Below are 19,035 nucleotides of genomic sequence, written 5' to 3' on the forward strand. Positions count from 1 at the left end.
GGGCAGAAATCCTTGACATGACTGGCATTAGGATGCCATGTTTGGGACTTCTGCGAAGAGTGGACTCCAGTTTCCCTCTTTTTATAATGGGGGGCTTTTGGTGAAGGGGCCCCATGGGTGGAGTCCCATGTTGGCTCCTGGCTGGGTTTCAGCCAGGGTTAGAATTTGAATAGAATTCAATGGGTTTTTAGATAAGGAGGAAGCTGTTTGTGCTTGGGATGGGGATTGGGAAACCCGATCAGAACATTAGAATGGGGGCTGGGACAGCCAAAGTTAGCTCAGATCCAATGGGGGCTGGGAGAGCCCGGATATCTCCCATTGGAATTCATGGGGGCTGGGAATTAGAATGGAATCTGAACCCACATCAATACCATACTGAGCAAGAATGAATTATTGCTTGGTTGGTTGAATGTTTATCACCAAACCTAGGAGCATTTTGAAGAACCAGAATATAAAAACTCTATGTGTAGGCAATAATTATTTCTCTATTGAAGCTGAAAATGGAGGAGGGGAGTGCATTCATAGTTTAAAGTATATTTTACTCACAAATTCCTTTTAATTGCAATAATTTTTTATCTTATCTGGTCAACCCACATTAGCACAATTTCTACCATTACTCTAGAACTAAAATTGAAATTGTAAAACCTACTTCTAAGGAAAAAGGAGATGGTTTCCTTTTCTGAGGCTTATTCAGACGATATTATCTCTGTGAAGAGTGGTCTCTGAGTCAATACTAAGTCAGAGACCATTTAACTCTATTATCATTAATTTAATTAAAGTATAAATGTATTAGGCATTGGGGCAACTGGGTTGGCTGTAAACAAGTTATACTGGCTTTTAATATCACAGCCCATTAATAATTTTTTGAGATACTCTTCCTGCCTAGATTCTTAATTATATGAAAAATAAAAAAAATACAACAGTAATTGATTAAACAGTTACAGATCTCTAACCTGGAACACATGAAAAATTTCAAGCAAAGTTCATACTACTATAAAAATACTTTAAATAGAAACTATACTTGAAATAAGATCATAGATGGGCATATAAATCCCAAGAAATGAAAAAAAAATGTGTGTGTTATCAAAGAACTGGAAATAAAGGCATCATACATGGGTTGGAGAATGGTTGAAAAAATTATATGAATAAAGAAGTTGTTGTGCCAGAAAAAAATGTTGAAAATGAAGAATTCAAGAAGAATATGAGAAGATATGGAAGAACTGAAATTTAGTTAACAAACACAATGAATATGCACATGACCAAAACAATATAAATTAAAACCTTTAGTGGGAACTCAAATTTTTAGTAATTAAAAAGCAGTGACAAAACAGGTAATGAAACATTTCTCCCTCATTATGGCAGTGCAGTAGAGGAATTGCAAGGACTTCTAGAATAATCTGTACATTGTGACTTAAAATCTCTCAGAATTTTTTACTTAATTTTTCTTTGTTCAAATAATTAATGTAAAAATAAAAGGCATCAACAATACATATAAAAAGTATGTTTTTTGAACACTGCAACAAATTATAATTGTGTAACTACAGAAAAAGAAAAACAATGGGCATCAGTAGCTTTAAAAGTTTATTGAATTTATGATCCTAAGTTAAGTGAGTTAGAACCAAAAGAACATTGAACACAGCAACAGTTAGATTATGTGATGATCAATTGTGATGGATTTGGCTCTTCTTAACAATGAGATGATTCAAGTCAAATCTAATGGATTTGTGATGGTAAGAGCAATTCATATCCAGAGAGAAAATTATGGAGACTGAATGTGGAAGTATTTTCATCCTTTTTTTTTTTTTTGTGGTGCTGGTGCTGGTTTGCTTATTTTTTTCCTTTCTCATGTTTTTTTCCCTTTTAATCTGATTTTTCTTGTGCAGCATGAAGAATATGGAAATATGTTTAGAAGAATTGTACATGTTTAACCTATATAGACTGCTTATTGTCTATAGGAGGAGAGAGGGGTAGAGAGAGGGAGAAAATTTTGGAACTCAAGGTTTTGCAAAGGTGAATGCTGGAAACTATCTTTGCATGTATTTGGAAAATTAAAAAGCTATAAAAATAAAAAAAATATCAGAGAACATAGGGAAAAAGTTAATTTATTCTTTCTATTTCACTGATGAGGAAATAGAGGTTCAAAGAGATTGCTCAAGGTCATATTAAGAATGAATTGCAGAACCAAGGTCCTTTGATTCCAAATTCATTGTTCTTTCCAATATCCCACACTTCATCTTTAGGTATAACTTCCCATATCATTCTGAAAGATTTAGGATTTAAGTTTAAAGAAAGTTACTTAGTCTAGTGAAAAATAAGACAAGCTCAATTTACCCACAAGGGTCACTCTCTATGACAGAATGTCAATGTAGCTTTTTCCTTTTGTCACTCAACTAGTAAGTGGGGAAAATTCTACTCAGATATACTGTAAGCGTGCAATGCATGTCTAATAGTTGTGTGGAGTAGAACATTTTGTGTCTTTACCTTCTTTTGTACAGTTCTGCTCTTCTGCAGGCTCATTCTCTTCAAGGCATATATAGGCCCTTTTCTTTCATTATTTTCTGGGTTTTGCCCTTCAAAGGAAGGTGCTTTTAAAGCACCCCTGGGAAGAAAATAAGAAGGAAAAAAAAAAAAGACCTGATTTGCACTGTTCCAATTTATTTCCAGTTCCAGTTTATTTCACAAACCCATCAAACTGCTAGGCTAATTTGTATCTAAGATGGTCCAAATTCACTTATTCACTTTGGAAAGCATATAAAAATATTAATCAATAATTCCCTTTTGTTCAGTTCAAGAGCTCAGCTGGGAAGACCTCAGAAATTAGAAAGAGAATCTCTGTGTCTCTGGCAAATATGCAGTGTCCCAAAAGTCTCAGTTTTAATAGCATAAAATTTCATTGACTTTTGGGACACCTGGTATTTTGAAACTTCTATTTCTTGCTCATGTGTTTTACCATTTAGACCTTTTAGCCACATTTGAATAATGAAACACAAAGATCAACAATGCAATGGTTAAGCACATTTTTTTTAATCTTAGAGAGACTACTTTAAAAACAGTCTCAAAATGAAAACAATCAACAAATCCTTCAGAAACAGGTTTTAGATAAAATTCATTTCTCTTTTTCCAGAGAGAGAACAAAAGTAGGAATATATGGAAAGTGTGGATTCATCAGTTCTGTTTTCAGTAGGTAGTCGAGTAGCATGCTAAAAACCTCTGTACACCAGTAAACATTGCCATCAATGTCATATTACATATGCATTTAAGTTTCTTCATAATTGTTGATGTGCTCCTATATTCTACTTCTCCTTTCAAAGCATTTTTATTGTTCTGAGCCAATTGCAGCTCTTCAACACCCAGGGCAATGATGGTTGACCCTTTTGGATAAATCAAGTACTGAGAAGCAAATTGATGTCAATTTTTGGCATGTTGTAGGATCTCTCATATTGTAGGATCAAGAATCTAGAATAAGAAAAGATTTCTAAAACTGTCTACTTTATCACCTACACCATTTTATTGATGAGGAAACTAAAGTCCAGAGAGGCAAAGTTATTTGTTCTAGTCTGATGAAGTGATGAGTCTTTTCCTTGTCAAGGTCGATGCATCTACATTTAACCCAGAAACTATCTTCTCCCATGTTCTCCAACACATTGTCCCTGGAATTATCCTCTCTCTTTGACTAACTGACTAATCTTCAATTCTCCCAATTTCCTGGTTTCTTCCCTACTTAAAAAATTTCAAGAGCATTTTGCTTTTCCAAATACATGTAAAGGAAGTTTTCAACACTCATTTTTATAAGACTTTGTGTTCCAAATTTTTCTCCTTCCTTCCCTTACCACTCCTGAAGACAGAAAGCAATTTGATATAAGTTAAATATATACATTTCTTTTAAAAATATTTTGATATTTGTCATGTTGTACAAGAACAAATTGACCAAAAAATCTTCCTGAACTTTTTACAAACATGCCCAAATCTCCTAAAAAAGCTTCATCACCTGCCTTTCTCTATTTTTATTTTCTGGCCCTCCAACAACTTACTTCCCACATTCTGTAATTTAATCAGATTGACTTTCTTGTTGTTCCCCACACAAAGCATTCTATTTTTTAGAGCAGGGACCATTTTGCCTGTCTTTGTACGCCTAGTGCTTAGTAGAATGCCTATCACAGAATAAGCCTTAAAATGTCTATTTATTTGGTAGCTTGAATATTCGTCATGCCTTTACCTTGATTCTTTCTTCTTTCCTCTTCCTCTGTCCCTTGCATAGAATGCATTCCCTCCTTACCTCCATCTTTTAGAATCCCTTGTCTCTTTTAAAACTGCTTAATGTTCAACTTTTATATAAAGCTTTTCCTTATCCTCTTTATTTCACATACACACACATACATCTGTATACCCATATATTTATGAGTTGTTTCTCCCCAAAGAATGTTAGTTTTTTTGTCTGGTATATAAGTGCTAAAAAATTCTCTGTCTTATAGGATTGTTAAGAGGATCAAATGAGATAATAATCATAAAGCTCTTTGCAAATTTTAAGGCCTGATAGAAGTGTTAGCTGTTCTCTCTATTCACTCACTTTCCGATGATACAGACCACAATCCATTCAGATCCTCTGTAACTCTTATTCGCGTCCTCCTATAAATACTCTCTGGGGATCCCTCCATCATTCTGAGAACTTTCCTCTATATCAGTTGGCATTGCAGGTCCCAGAGGAACAACACAGGCTGTTTATCAGTTATCCTTTGCTCTGATTATATTACTGGCCCACTTCCTTTTCCAATCATCTATCTCTCTGATGATATTTGCCATGTTACTTATTTTGTATAATTCTTCATTGGGAATTTTTTTTTTTACTCATGCATATTCACCTGGCTTTCCCATAACATATCTGATACCTTAAAGACTGTGATATTCCATGTGTAGCCATGTAACATTTCAGAATGAATGATGATGTTTAAAAGATGGGCTGAAGAAACTTAGGATTGTTAAAAGCATTGCACAACCTCATCTAGGCCCTCACTGTTGCTAGACAATCCTATTTTGCCTTCTTCATTTACTCACTATTCCTTTCTTTAAAGCAGTTCTTCCAAATCTTTTCATCTGTCTTTAAATCTCCTATGCCTCCTCCTCCTCTTACTTTCTCTTTTGAGAGACTTGCCTAATATTTAAAAAAAATTGGGTCCACTATTTGTACAAAAATATTAATAACCTCTCTTTCTCAGGGCAAAAATTTGAAACTGAGGGAATGCCCATCAATTAGGGATGGCTGAATAAATTGTGGTATGTGATCATGATGGGATATTATTGTTGTATGGGAAATGATGAGGAGGATACTTTCAAAAAAAAGCCTGGAAAGACACATATGAATTCAAGCAAAGTGAAACATACCGTGTACAAAGTAATAGCAATGTTCTGGGATGATCAGCTGTGAATCACTTTGCCATTCTTAGCAGTACAATGATCCATGACTCCTTTTGGTGCAAACCCTTATCAACTTATGCTTGGATTATTACAATAGCTTATTGGTGGTCTGCCTGCTTCAAGTTTTACCCCACTTTAATCCAAACTCCATTCAACCACCAAAGTGATTTTTTCCAAAGCACATCAATAGCTCTCTATTACCGCTAGGATCAAATACAAAATCCTCTGTTTGGACTTCAAAGTCTTTCACCACCTAACCCCCTCCTATCTTTCCAGTCTTATTACTGTTTATTCCTTTATATATTTTTGATCCAGTGACACTGGACTTATGGCTGTTTCATGAAGAAGACACTGCATTTCTCGTTCTAGCACTTTTTTTTTCTGACTGTTCCCCATGCTGGGAATGTTCTTCCTTTTCATCTTCACCTGCTGATTTTCTTGGCTTCATTTAAGTTCCAATTTAAATTCCATCTTTTAGAAGAATTCTTTCACAACTCTTAATTCTAGTACCTTCCTTCTGTTAATTAATTCATACTTATCCTATACATAGTTTCTAAATATTTATTAGATTACTTTCCCCTCCATTGGATTATGAGCTCCTTGAGGGCAGAGATATTTGGCCTTTTTTTTTTTTTTTGTATAACAAACCCTTAGCAGAGTGCCTGACCTGTAGATGATGGATGGATGCTCAGTAAAAGTTTATTGTCTGACTACTGACTGACAGTTCACTAAGACATAATAGAACCACTCCCAGATCTTTTCTAATTAGAGTCTCTCAGTGACCCCTTCTGTTGATAGGGTTCAGTTGGATGCATGCATCATCTCCCTTTATTATAACATTAGCAGTTTATCTTTGTTTCATCCTTTATCAATAATTGTGTTTATCTTTTAAAGTTTCTCTCAACTTGTGTGTTTGAACTTGAAAGTTTCTACATAGCTCTGATCCTTTTTCCAGGAAAGCTTGAAAGTCCTCTGTTTCATTAAAGATCCATTTTCCCCCAATAGGATTATACTTAGTTTTTTGGTAATAAATTATTCTTGATTATAAGCCTATAAACTTTGCCTTTGGGAATACAATATCCTAAAGTCTTTTTTTTTTCCTGAGACAATTGAGGTTAAGTGACTTGCCCAGGGTCACACAGCTAGGAAGTGTTAAGTGTCTGGGATCTGATTTGAACTAAGGTCCTCCTAACATCAACGTGGTTCTCTAATCACTGCTCCACCTAGCTGCCCCAATATCCTAAAGTCTTGACTCATTCAGAGTGTGTGATACTGAGTATAGCACCATAGTATTTGAATTCTTTCTGATCATATTTTTTGAATAATAGCTTTTTATTTTCAAACTATATGCAAAGATAGTTTTCAACATTCATCCTTGCATAATCTTGTTCCAAATTTTTCTCCCTCCCTTTCCCCATTCTCTCCCCTAGATAGCAAGTAATCTAATATGTGTTAAACATATGCAGTTTTTCTATACATATTTTCACATTTATCAAGCTACACAAGAAAAATGAGAAAGATAAAAAACAAGCAAACAACAACAAAAATGGTAAAAAGTCCTCTTTTTGGATGGAGATGGTTATCTCTATCACAAGTCTATTGGAATAGGCCTGAATCTCTTCATTATTGAAAAGAGCCACGTCCATCAGAATTGATCATCACATTATCTTGTTGTTGTTATGTACACTGTTCTCTTGGTTCTACCCTTTTCATTTAGTATCAGTTTCTAGCTGTTATTTTTCTTTTCAATTCTTTCCTCTATAGCTCTAATTTTTCTTTTAATACTTTCTTTACATTGATAAAATATTCTACAATTATTTAAAAAAACTCTTGCTTCATTTTCTAGGAATTGTAGTTTAGTTCATGCCCATACTAATTTTTTTTGAGACATTGCTTTTTGATGTTTTTTTTTGAATTTGCATCTTAAGCATCCTTGTCATAATAACTTATTTATTATAGGATTCCTTTCTCCCTACTCCCTAATTTCTTGGTGCTGGGTTTTTAGAGCTGGGTTCTGCAAACGTTTGGAGGGAAGCTCTTACTACTTACTTTCTCAGGGGATTGAGTATTTTATTATTCTAGATCTCAGGGAAAGCTCAGACTGGGGACCTGCAAGCTTTTGGTACTCCTAAAATAGTTTGATCCAGGGAAGAGTCTATCTCTGTATCATTGAGCAGAGTTTTGTAGGTTCTTGACCTGGGTGGAATCTGTTGCTGCTGAACTCAAACCTGATCAGGTAGTTGGGAAACTTTGCTGGTTCATCATCATTTTTGCACTGTTTATTCCTCTGCAGGATTCAAGTTAGAATTTGGAACTGAGACCTTATTCTTTTGTGGACTCTGAGTCACACTGTTGATGCTTTTAAGCTTATTCCTCATGATACTGCCCAGGATCTTTTACCACTTTCTACCAAAATCCTGGCTGTGAGCTGGGTGACATTTGATACTTATTTCTTATTGGTGCTTTAGCATGAATATGGGACCTCTTTTTGCTCAGGTGCACAGCTTGTCTCTAAATATGGAAAAGCTTCACCCACAGACTTCTCTCTAGGCTTTACAGACTTTTATGTATGTCTCCTTTTATTGATGTGGGCCAGAAAAAATGACTCTATGACTTGTTATTGGATTTCACCATCAGGATTTGATTTATTCCACTTTTTAGTTCTATTTAGAAGAGTTTTGTCAGGGGAACTCTTGTAACTCTTTTCTACTACTCCATCATCTTGGTTCCACCTTTGTCAATGGTCTTTAAATGGTTTTATGAACAGTGTGATGTTCCAGAGGATGGGAGGAAAAAAAGGTCCTCCTTTTTTTTTTTTTTGGAGAAGGAAAAAAATAAAACCTAGAAATTACAGGACACTGCAGTTAGTTTAATTCCTGGAAGAATTTTGGGCTGCTTTATTACAGTAATGGTTAATGAATATCTGGAAAAGGAATTAGTGATCACAAAGAACCAACAAGGTTACATTATAATAGGTCATTCCAGACTGACTTCATATGGCACTTGTGAACAGAGACACTGTTTATGAGCATAATGAACCAGATGTTGAAGATACTTGGTAATAATACCCACTAGAGAGTTAGAGAGGACAACTAAATCTTGGAAGGATGAGCCCAGAGACAACTTTTTTTTTTTTTTTTTGTGCTAAGCACCAAAGCTGTGGAAGTTGCTAGGAAACAGAGGGTACCTATATTGAACAGAAGCTATAATAATCAACTGTGGACCATATTAGAGGTCTAAAAAATGAAGTGCTTCAAGATATAGTGGGTTTCCTTTTCTTCATACTGAGACTGATCTCCATTTGTGAGGACTGTTGCTGAGGGAATTTTGGATCACATATAGGCTGAACTAAATGACCCAGGAGATTCTTCCCAACTCTGAGAATCTATAATTCTGTGAAATAATTTCAATAAATAGAGAACATTGCTAGTCATCATATTCATTATTCATATGAAAATGGGACTAGTAATTACTTGAAAATAATTTCTATTAAGCTGTTTAAGCATTCTTAATGTATTTTTATTTATAATATTAATATTCTTAATCAGCTTCCTTACCTCAATTTTTCATAGAAAATGTGAAAGTAAATTTTAGTCCAAACCTCATCCAAATATGATTGTTTGCAGTAAAATTTTGAATCAATGTGTAGTAGAACAAGAAGTGGTGGAATGAGCACTGAAATTAGAGTATAGTGGATGGGTACCCTCATCACTGGTGTTACTTGAAAGAAGAAAACTGACATTTAGTAAGCAACTATTATGTACCAGGCACTGTATTAAGCACTTTTCTTTTCAAATATTATCTTATTTGATCCTCAAAACAACTCTGGTCATAGATACTATTATTATTTCCATTTTATAGCTGAGGAAACTGAGGCAGACAGAATAAGTGACTTGCCTATGATCATACAACTAGTAAGTATTTAAGGTAGAATTTGAAAATCAGTAAAATCATTTATTATAATATTGCAGGACCCTGGGAGATGAATTGACACGTTCATGGTCATATAGAAAAGGGAGAGAGGAATTGAACTAAAGTTTTCTTATCTTTAAGGTGGGTCTTCTGTTTACTGGGTTAGGCTCCCCTGATGTCTTTAATAAAGGCTAATAAACCAAGTGGCATAGTGGATAGAGTACATATCTGAAGTCTGGAGAAGCTGATTTCAAGTCTGTCCTCAGAAACTTAACTAGCTGTGTATGTGTGTATGAGTGTGAGTGTGTGTGTGTGTGTGTGTGTGTGTGTGTGTGTGTGTGTGTGTGTGTGTGTGATGGTGGGCAAAGATTTGGACATGACTGAAAAGTCTAAACATCCACAATAACAACAAAACAAAACAAAACAAAAAAAGAAAATAAATAAATCATAATGTAAGCTTTGGTTACTTTATGTTTCTTTGTTGTCCTGTTCCATTATGAATAAATCTGTCAATTTTTTGTCCATTGGAAGCTTTGATTTATTTGTGTTCAGTTGTTTCAGTCATATCCAACTCTTCATAACCCCCTTTGGGATCTTCTTTGTAAAGATACTGGGGTGGTCTGGCATTTCCTTCTCCAAATTATTGGACATATAAGGAAACTGAGGCAAACAGAGGTAAGTGACTTGCTTAAGGTCACACTCCTAGTAAGTTTCTGAGGCCAGATTTGAATGTAAGAAGATAAGTCTTCATTACTTCACACCTAGCACTCTATCTGTTGTGCAACTTAGTTGAATCCTGACTTATTAGCCAGCTCTATACCTTGACAGAGAGTATTCGTAGAGTTTTAAAATCTGAGTTGTGAAAAAATGGGCCAAAGAATATTAATTGAGAAGATCCTTACATGATAGAAATCTAGCCATTAAAACCTAGAGTCTAACATAGTACAATACAATATAATCTATTTATTTATTTATTTATTCATTCATCCATTTATTTATTTATTTATTCATTCATTCAATTATTTATAACCCATAGAGTGTGACTGTAAAATAATGAAATTAATTCTTTTTGTGTAGCATTTTTTTAATGGACTCTGATTATCCTTCCCAAAAGAGAAGCTTCAACTGTATTTGGGGTTATCATAATATTTTTGAAATATTTGTATAGTATCCCAAGGGAACTATATTAAGAAGAATAGCCCTCATTCAGATCTATAAGTTCTAATATGTATAGTTTTTAAGTCTTATTGTTTCATAATCATAATACTTCTGGTAGCAAAAAATAAATAATCTAACTTTATTAAGTTTAAGTGCTTTCTTTTATTTTAACTTTAAATATATTTTTTCCCTTGAACCAACAATTAAACATGATTCATGAGTAGACAACATTTAAAGAATATAGGGAGGGAGGATTCTGGGAAGATGATGAAGATGGTCAGTAAATTCCAAGCTCTCTAGATTTCCCCCACAAATAGAACCAATTTGCACTTTAGGGCCAACATAGACTAGTGAAACATAAAGAAGACTTGGGGCAGGATAGGGGGTCTTCCTGGTACAATTCAAGAAGAGCAGAAGAAAGATGACAGGCTGATATTGACCCGTGTGAAGCACAAATATTTCTGGGCTAGCTCCACAGAAACACCAAATAGGAATTCCTGGGGCTAGCTGGATTTGACTGGAGCCTTAGCAGGAACTATAAAATCTTTCATCTCCCAGAACAGGGGAAGAGTTCAGGGGAAGGATCAGCCTGGCTGATTAGGAGCACCAGTCCTCACTGAGTTGCAGAGATTCAGCCCTGGGTAGAAGGAACCAGCATACCCTGGAGTGCAGATGCAGCGGGTTAGAGACCCTGCTGGCTGTAAGAACTTGTAGGAGGGTGGAGCTTTTGGTTTGGGATTCCTGGTCAGAGGGGAGAGCTGAAGTGAAGCCAAAGGAACCATCTCCTCACCCCACAATTAGAGGTGATTCCACTACTACTTCTCATTAAAAAAATATGAACTGGGGCGGCTAGGTGGTACAGTGGATAGAGCACCAGCCTTGAATTCAGGAGGACCCAAGTTCAAATCTGGTCTCAGACACTTAAGACTTCCTAGCTGTGTGACCCTGGGCAAGCCTCAGAGGGAGAAAATGAACTAACAAAGAAGAAAGATTACAATCATAGAAACTTATTATGAGAAAAGGGAAGACTTCGGTTTATCATCATCATCATAAGACAGTAAAGTTAAAAAAAAAACACAAGCCTCTTCTATCCCAAAGAGTAACATTACTTATATTATATTATAATATAATATATAATATAATAATATAATATAAAATTACTTATATTATAAAATTACTTATATTATAAATTTCCAGAGGAAATTTATAGAAGAACTCAAAAAAAACTTTAAAAATCAAAGAAAAGAGATTGATGAAAAGCTAAAAAAACAAAAAGTCTTACAAGAAAAATAAGATTATGAAAAAAAATTAGAAAAGAAGATATAGAGTCTTAAAGAAGAAAATAATTCTTTGAAAATTAGAATTGGGCAAGGAGAAGCTAATGAAACTATGAGACCAAGAAATGACAAAAAATAAAGAATGAAAAAAAAGAAGAGAATGTGAAACATCTTAAGAAAAACAACAGGTCTGGAGAAAAGAGGAAGAAGAGAAAATATAGTAATAACTGGAATAACTGAAGTTTGTGACTCAAAAAACACTAACCCCTCACCTTGACACAACAATGCAAGAAATAATACAAGAAAATTATCCTGGAGTGATAGAACAGGAAGAGAAAGTAGAAATAGAAAAAAATCCACCATTACCACCTCAAAGACATCCTTTGTGGAGAACACGCAGGAATATTATTGCCAAATTTCAAAATCCCCAGATATAAGAAAAATGAGATTCAAAAATGCTGGAGGTACAATTAGAATTGTATAGGACTTACTGGCAGCCACAATAAAAGATTGCAGGTCCTGGAATCATATATGCTGACAATCAAAAGAACTAGGCCTGCAGCCAACATCATATCCAGCAAAAGTATCCATAAAATTGAATGAAAAACAATGGACATTCAATGAACTTGCAAATTTTTAGGCTGTTATCTCAATCACACTGGAACTTAATAGAAAATTTAACATATAATAGTCAAATATCAAAGATCAACTTCAAGAAATCTAACATGGACAAATTATGTTTTTTACATGGAGATATATATATATATATATATATATATATATATATATATATATATAATATTTTAAAGATTGACATCAGCGATTAGATAGCTCAAAAGAAAAATTGGGGCAGAACTGAGTATGATCTGATTTCAAAAAAGTCAAACCGTCTAGGAAAAGGTTAAAATAGTAATCATATCATACAAATGAGATACACAGGAAGAACAGACAGAGGCATTAGAAGAGGGAGGAGGGGTTGTAGTTCTGACAACCTACTCACATCAGGAACAGGTTAAATATATACTACATACATATATATATGTATATATATATATATATATATACACACACACACAGACATATATTTGCATATACACATACACATACACATACCTATATATAAACCATAAAGATATAACACCCTCCAAAATCTATGCATAAAAAAGGGGAGGAATAGGATAAAGTGAAGTATAGAAGGGTGTTTAGATTAACAGGAGTGGGATAAGGTGTACAGAATGGGAATGAAGAGGGAAGGAAAGGGTGAGGGGAGAAGATAAGGGAGAGATCCATGGGTGGAGAGAGAATAATAATAGCAAGGCAAGTTAAGAAGCAGAATTAAAGTAGAAGAGTTAGCCGGGTTAGGAAATAAGAGATATACACAAACATTAAAACAAGGAGAAAAAAAGAATTTATTTGAAAAAAAAAAGTAGGACTAGTAATCATTGATTTTAGACAAAATCAAACATTCAGTCAAGACAGAAATCTACATTATATGTCAACCATATTAGTATTGTTTTAGATGCATATTTACATATGAGTAAATATGTCTGCATATATATGTGTGTGTGTCTGAGTATATGTGGGTATGTATGGTAAGTAGGTATATGTATGTGTATATATATATATCTATAGATGCATGGGTGGGTGTGAATATACACACATATATAAATGTAAACAAATAAATATCTATCTCTCTGTGTTTAATTGTAGCCTGCTTGGAGGAAGTGGAGGGGGATGGTTGAAAGGGGAAAACTAATAAAGTAAAAAGTGCACAGCAGAGAACAAAAGAATACAAAGAAGCAAAGGAAAGATGGACACTCATGAATATAATCTCTTTTATTCTGTATGTTTTCTTAGAATGGAAATTTATTGTTACATATTTTGAATCCTCCCTGAATTTCTGCTGAATACATGATAATATTTAAAATTTTTTTTCCTTTTCTGCTTTTCTTTTTCTATTCTGTTTTTTCTTGGTTTGTATTCAGTTCAATAAAAAAAATTTAAAAACATAGAAATATTTTTTAAAAAGTTTAAGAAAAAAGGGTTTAGGGAGAAGTCCTACTTCTGTGATTTCACTGATCTTTCAAAGTCTCAGGTGAGAAAACTCCTTTAAAAGTGCAGGTACCTGTAAAGGGCTAGAACTGAGCAAATGCACTTGGATAATGAAGCACGTGAGACTAATTGCCAATTGGACAGTTCCCTATTAATTGTTTGAAGGTTGAGCCTCCCCAGCAGTTCTGTGCTAACTTGATTGGTGGGACAAAGAGGGGGAAGTGACGTGTGGGAGGAATAGGAGGAGAAAGAGAAAATTGAGATGCTCACACTCAGTCCTGGCCTTTGAGGGAGAAAGGTGTGTGTGAGATTGCTAGACCTAATCCCCTGACCTTGACCTTAAAAGATCAAGAAGAAAGACGTTTAGTGATCCTGACTCCAACTGATTTCTGGGAAGACAGAGTTCCAGCAGGTAGCAGCTCAGCAACTTCTACTCTTAGCTTCCTAGGACATTGAGAGAATCAATGAGTTGTTCAGGGACATGAAGGGTCTTCCTGGCTTCAAGACTATTCATTCTATTCACAATATCATTCAGACTCAAATAAATAATATATGACTTTGAATCTACCTATTACTCTAGGCAGTGAATTACTCACTGGGCAGTGAGATGGGGCAAGAGTTTAAATCTGGTCTCAGATACAACTAGCTGGGTAATCCTGGGTCCAAGTGGGATCATGAAAAATTGGATACTACTGAAAATGACTGAACAACAAAAATTCTTTGCTCTTTGTATAAGAAAAGATGCTCATAAACTTATTGATAAGTTAAAAAAGTTAAAAAATCAGTTCTAGTTATCAGATATATTGATGGCAACACTTTCCATATGAAGACCAGGAGGCTATATACTCATGATATTGTTCAAGTATTCTTTCTTCTTAAATAACCATCATTGAGCACTCTATAACACAAATAAATGAAAGACCAATACCTTTTTCTTCTGGGTAGAGGTGTGAAATTATGAATTCTCTAGGACTATTAGTTACAGAGTATTTTTAAAGAAGTAAAGAGATTCCTAGGGAAGAGAAAATGGCTATCATTTTAGATAAACCTTAAAGCCAAGATGGGAATGTTGGCATTCTGTTAGAGTTTAAGCACCACCAGAGCAAAAGTGTTCTAAAAAAACCCAAAACCTACCAGTAAATATTCAGAGACTACCTTTTTTGTGGACTCAGAATGTTAGAGGGAGAAAGTACTTTAACGATCATTTAGTAAAACATTTTCATTTTAAAGAGAAGGAAAATAAAGTTTAATTAAGTGAATCATCTTGCCTAAATTCACATAGGTAGTAAATGAATTTTAAGGTCAGAACTTGAACTCAATCCTCTGACTATGAATCCAGAGGATTTTTTTTTGTATTTCTTTCCTACGATATCATTCTATCTGTACTGACTCTTAAACAGTTTTCATTTTATTTAAGGACTTCACAAATAGCTACTTATGACTCTTATGTGTATCTCTAGAAGGAACAAATATACTTATAAATGTTGGAAATTGTTTTTGAGCATAAGCACTCAGCAGATAACAAATGATTGAAGTTTTAAAGAAGCCTGCAGGAAGAAAAACCTTTTACAATCCACAGAGTGGCCCAGAGCATTCTATATTAGTTGAAGAGTAAAGAGAAATGGTAAAAAGTAAGCAAATGTACTTTGAGATGGATTGATTCATGAGGAAGTAGAAGGAAAAAAAATGCAGAATCATTCATATTGACTCCAAGTGCAAAAGATGGTAAATAGTAGAAAAGAAATTCATTTTAAAATTAATGTGTATAGTCAATATAAAAGATTATTGTGTAAGACAAGGAATTTCAGAATGCTGAGACTGGTCTTTTTTGTGGCCCTGTTTTATTTTAAGGTTGTTATAAGGGAAAATACCACATAAACCTTAAGATGCTATGTACACATGAGTTATTATTATTATTATCATTATTTCTCTTTCAACACAGCAAAAGAATTGTGACTGATAGGTTTATTATTTCTGTGACCCTCTTGGGTGGTATGGCCATATATATATAGATGGGCTCCAGTGAATTGATTTGTGCTTAATGTTTCTGTTCTATATGGTGTAGAGCAGATATTTGTTTTATTTCTAGTATTTTTGTGTCATGGCCTTCTTTGAAATTCTGGTGAAGCCTATTGACTTCTTCACAAAATAGTGTTTTTAAATGATTGAAGGAAGTACTAAATTTCTGTCAGAGGATGGTAAAAAATATATATAACTTTTTTTTTCATCTAAGTATACAATGATGTTGTTATACAGTCTCGTCTAACTTTTTGTGACCCCATTTGAAGTTTTCTTGGCAAAGATACTATAGTGCTTTGTCATTTCTTTCTCTAGCTCATTTTTACAGATGAGGAAACTGAGGCAAACAGGGTTATGTGACTTGTCTAAGATCACCCAGATAGTAAGTGTCGGAAGTCAAATTTTGAACTCAGAAAATGAATTTTCATGATTCCAGAGTTAGCTTTCCTTCTACTGTACCACATAGCTGCCCAAATCCCAGGTTAATAGAAAGATTCAAATTTAAGAATATCTCAAAAGATCTGATAATTATAAAACATTTAGTACAGTGCCTGCCACATAATAAGTACTTTATAAATGTTTGCTATAATAATAATTATTATTGTTATTTTTTATTCATTTGTAAAAATAAAGTTAGGTAAATATAGATTAGTTGAAATGGACATAGACTGCCAATGATTGGTTGCTATAGCTATTTATGTGGATGGTACTGTGTTGCAAGGTCTATATGCTTACCACAATTATCAAAGCTATTGCCTTTAAGATTCTGGGCAATGTTAGATTTTCATTTTTGCAGTGACTTAACTTTTGTATTTCAATTATCCATCTTGTAAGAAAATTCACACTGTTGAAGACAATGATCATCTAAGCCCTTACATAATTCGGTTTTGGAGTGGTCCCTTTGGGTAAATCTTTTTGGGTCCAATTGTATTTTGTAATCAATTAATAAAGCATTATTTTTATTATTATAGCTTTTTATTGACAAAACACATTCAAGGGTAATTTTTCAACACTGACCTTTGCAAAAACTTCTGTTCCAACTTTTCCCCTCCTTCCATCTACCCCCTCCCCTATATGGCAAGCAGTCCCATACATGTTAAACATATGAAAGTGTATGTTAAATACAATATATGTATACATATTTATATAGTTATCTTGTTGCACAAGAAAAATTGGATTTAGAAAGAAGGTAAAAATAACCTGGGAAGAAAAACAAAAATTCAAGCAAACAACAACAGAAAGAGTGCAAATGCTATGTTGTGGTTCACACTCATTTCCCAATGTTCTTTTGCTGGGTATAGCTGATTTTGTTCATCACTGATCAATTGGAACTGATTTGGATCCTCTTATTGCTGAAGAGAGCCACGTCCATCAGAATTGATCCTCATATAGTATTGTTATTTAAGTGTATAATGATCTCCTAGTTCTGCTCATTTCACTTAGCATCAGTTCATATAAGTCTCTTCAAGCCTCTCTGTATTCATCCTGCTGGTCATTTCTTACAGAACAATAATATTCCAAACATTCATATACCACAATCTACTCAACCATTCTCCAATTGATGGGCATCCATTCATTTTCCAGTTTCTAGCCACTACAAAGAGCTGCCACTAACATTTTGGCACATACAGGTTTCTTTCCCTTCTTTAAGATCTTTGGGATATAAGCCCAATAGATGATACTGAAGCGTGTGAATTTCCAGGTTGATAAGATTTTGCAGAAGGATAAATTTTTGGAAGAATCTGATGAAGAGCAGAGAACAGCTAAGTAAAAAAAGATCAGTGTAGAGGAAAAGGCATTGAACTAGTTTTCTCTTTTTGGCTTTAGGTAACCTTGGGCAAATCATAAAACCTCTCAGAGGCTCATTTTTCTTAACTATAAAATGTGACACTGATGTGTATGATATCTCCATTCTGTTTCATTACTAGGATTCTAATTCTGGGATATTACTTCAAAGTGAGCAAAATAGTTTGTATACCCTAGCTTGCCTTTGAAATGCTTTAATAAAATATTCATTGGTTTGGCATCCCTTATATTCGCATTCACTAACTAAATAATAATTTATGTGTGTAGAACACTGTCCTAGGTCCTGAGGGAGACACAGATTTTAGGTAAAGAAATGGTCCATGTCCTCATGGAACACTCAGTTTATTAGCAGATATGACAGAAATATCTGTCATACACAAGAATATATGATCCACGTCTTAAAGAACACTGGAATGGTGTGTTCTTTGAAGCTGATAGATAACTAAGATATTCTTCTTGTCCTTAAAGGGGTTCCTAACTTGTATAAATGATAAAACTTATACATAGATAAATATATCTTATAGATTGTCCCAAACTAAGTGTTAAAATATCTCCATGGGCTGATGGGCCAATAGAAAGACAGTTCATAGACTGGCAAATAAAATAACTTATTGGCCAAATGCTCATAGCCATCTTCCCGTGGTGGGTGATAAAGGGATGACAAGGGAGTGGGTTCAGCAAAAATACCTGGGGGACTTTCTGTCACTGAGTCACCTATGTCACGCTGGGCTTAGGCATTATAACAGGGCAAAAACAAGGGTGGAGATCTTCTAGCTTATTATGATTAAGCAAGTAAACTTATAATTTGTAGTTCACAGCTTTGGGGCCTAATGTATAGAACTTATAATCATTATCCTTATGGAATTCTATTAAACTGATTAATACTGAGTGGAATAAAATAGGAATCCAATTATTCATCAATCACAATCTATGATTCATCAATCATAGATTATATAAAGGTCCTGTCATATTTTCTCCCTCAAAATCCATTTTCACAGTGGTGAGAAAGGGAGTCATGAAATAGCAATGATAATAGAAAACCAATTTTTAAAATTTTGTTTTTAACATTAATATTTTAAAGTGAATATTAATTAAAGCATTGATTTAAAATATTAATGCATTTTTTAAAAGCAAAAAGTCTATATTTTCCAGAATGTCTTAGGTCAAAGACACATGACAGTTATCTGGTCAAGGGTAGTGGAAGAAAAAAAAGAGAAGGCAGAAGGATTAACTTTATACAGAACCAGCTTCTGGTAGCCTGGGGCTATGAAAATGACCAGACAGGGAGAAAGTTCTATAAAAGACTAATAATAGCTGCTGATGAGAATGGTTAGACATCTGAGTAGAGATGCTGATGCTACAGTCATTGAACATTTTAACCTCTGAGAGAATTTGTAAA

This window comes from Sminthopsis crassicaudata, chromosome 1 (assembly GCF_048593235.1).
Source record: "Sminthopsis crassicaudata isolate SCR6 chromosome 1, ASM4859323v1, whole genome shotgun sequence".
NCBI classification, from domain to species: Eukaryota; Metazoa; Chordata; class Mammalia; order Dasyuromorphia; family Dasyuridae; genus Sminthopsis; species Sminthopsis crassicaudata.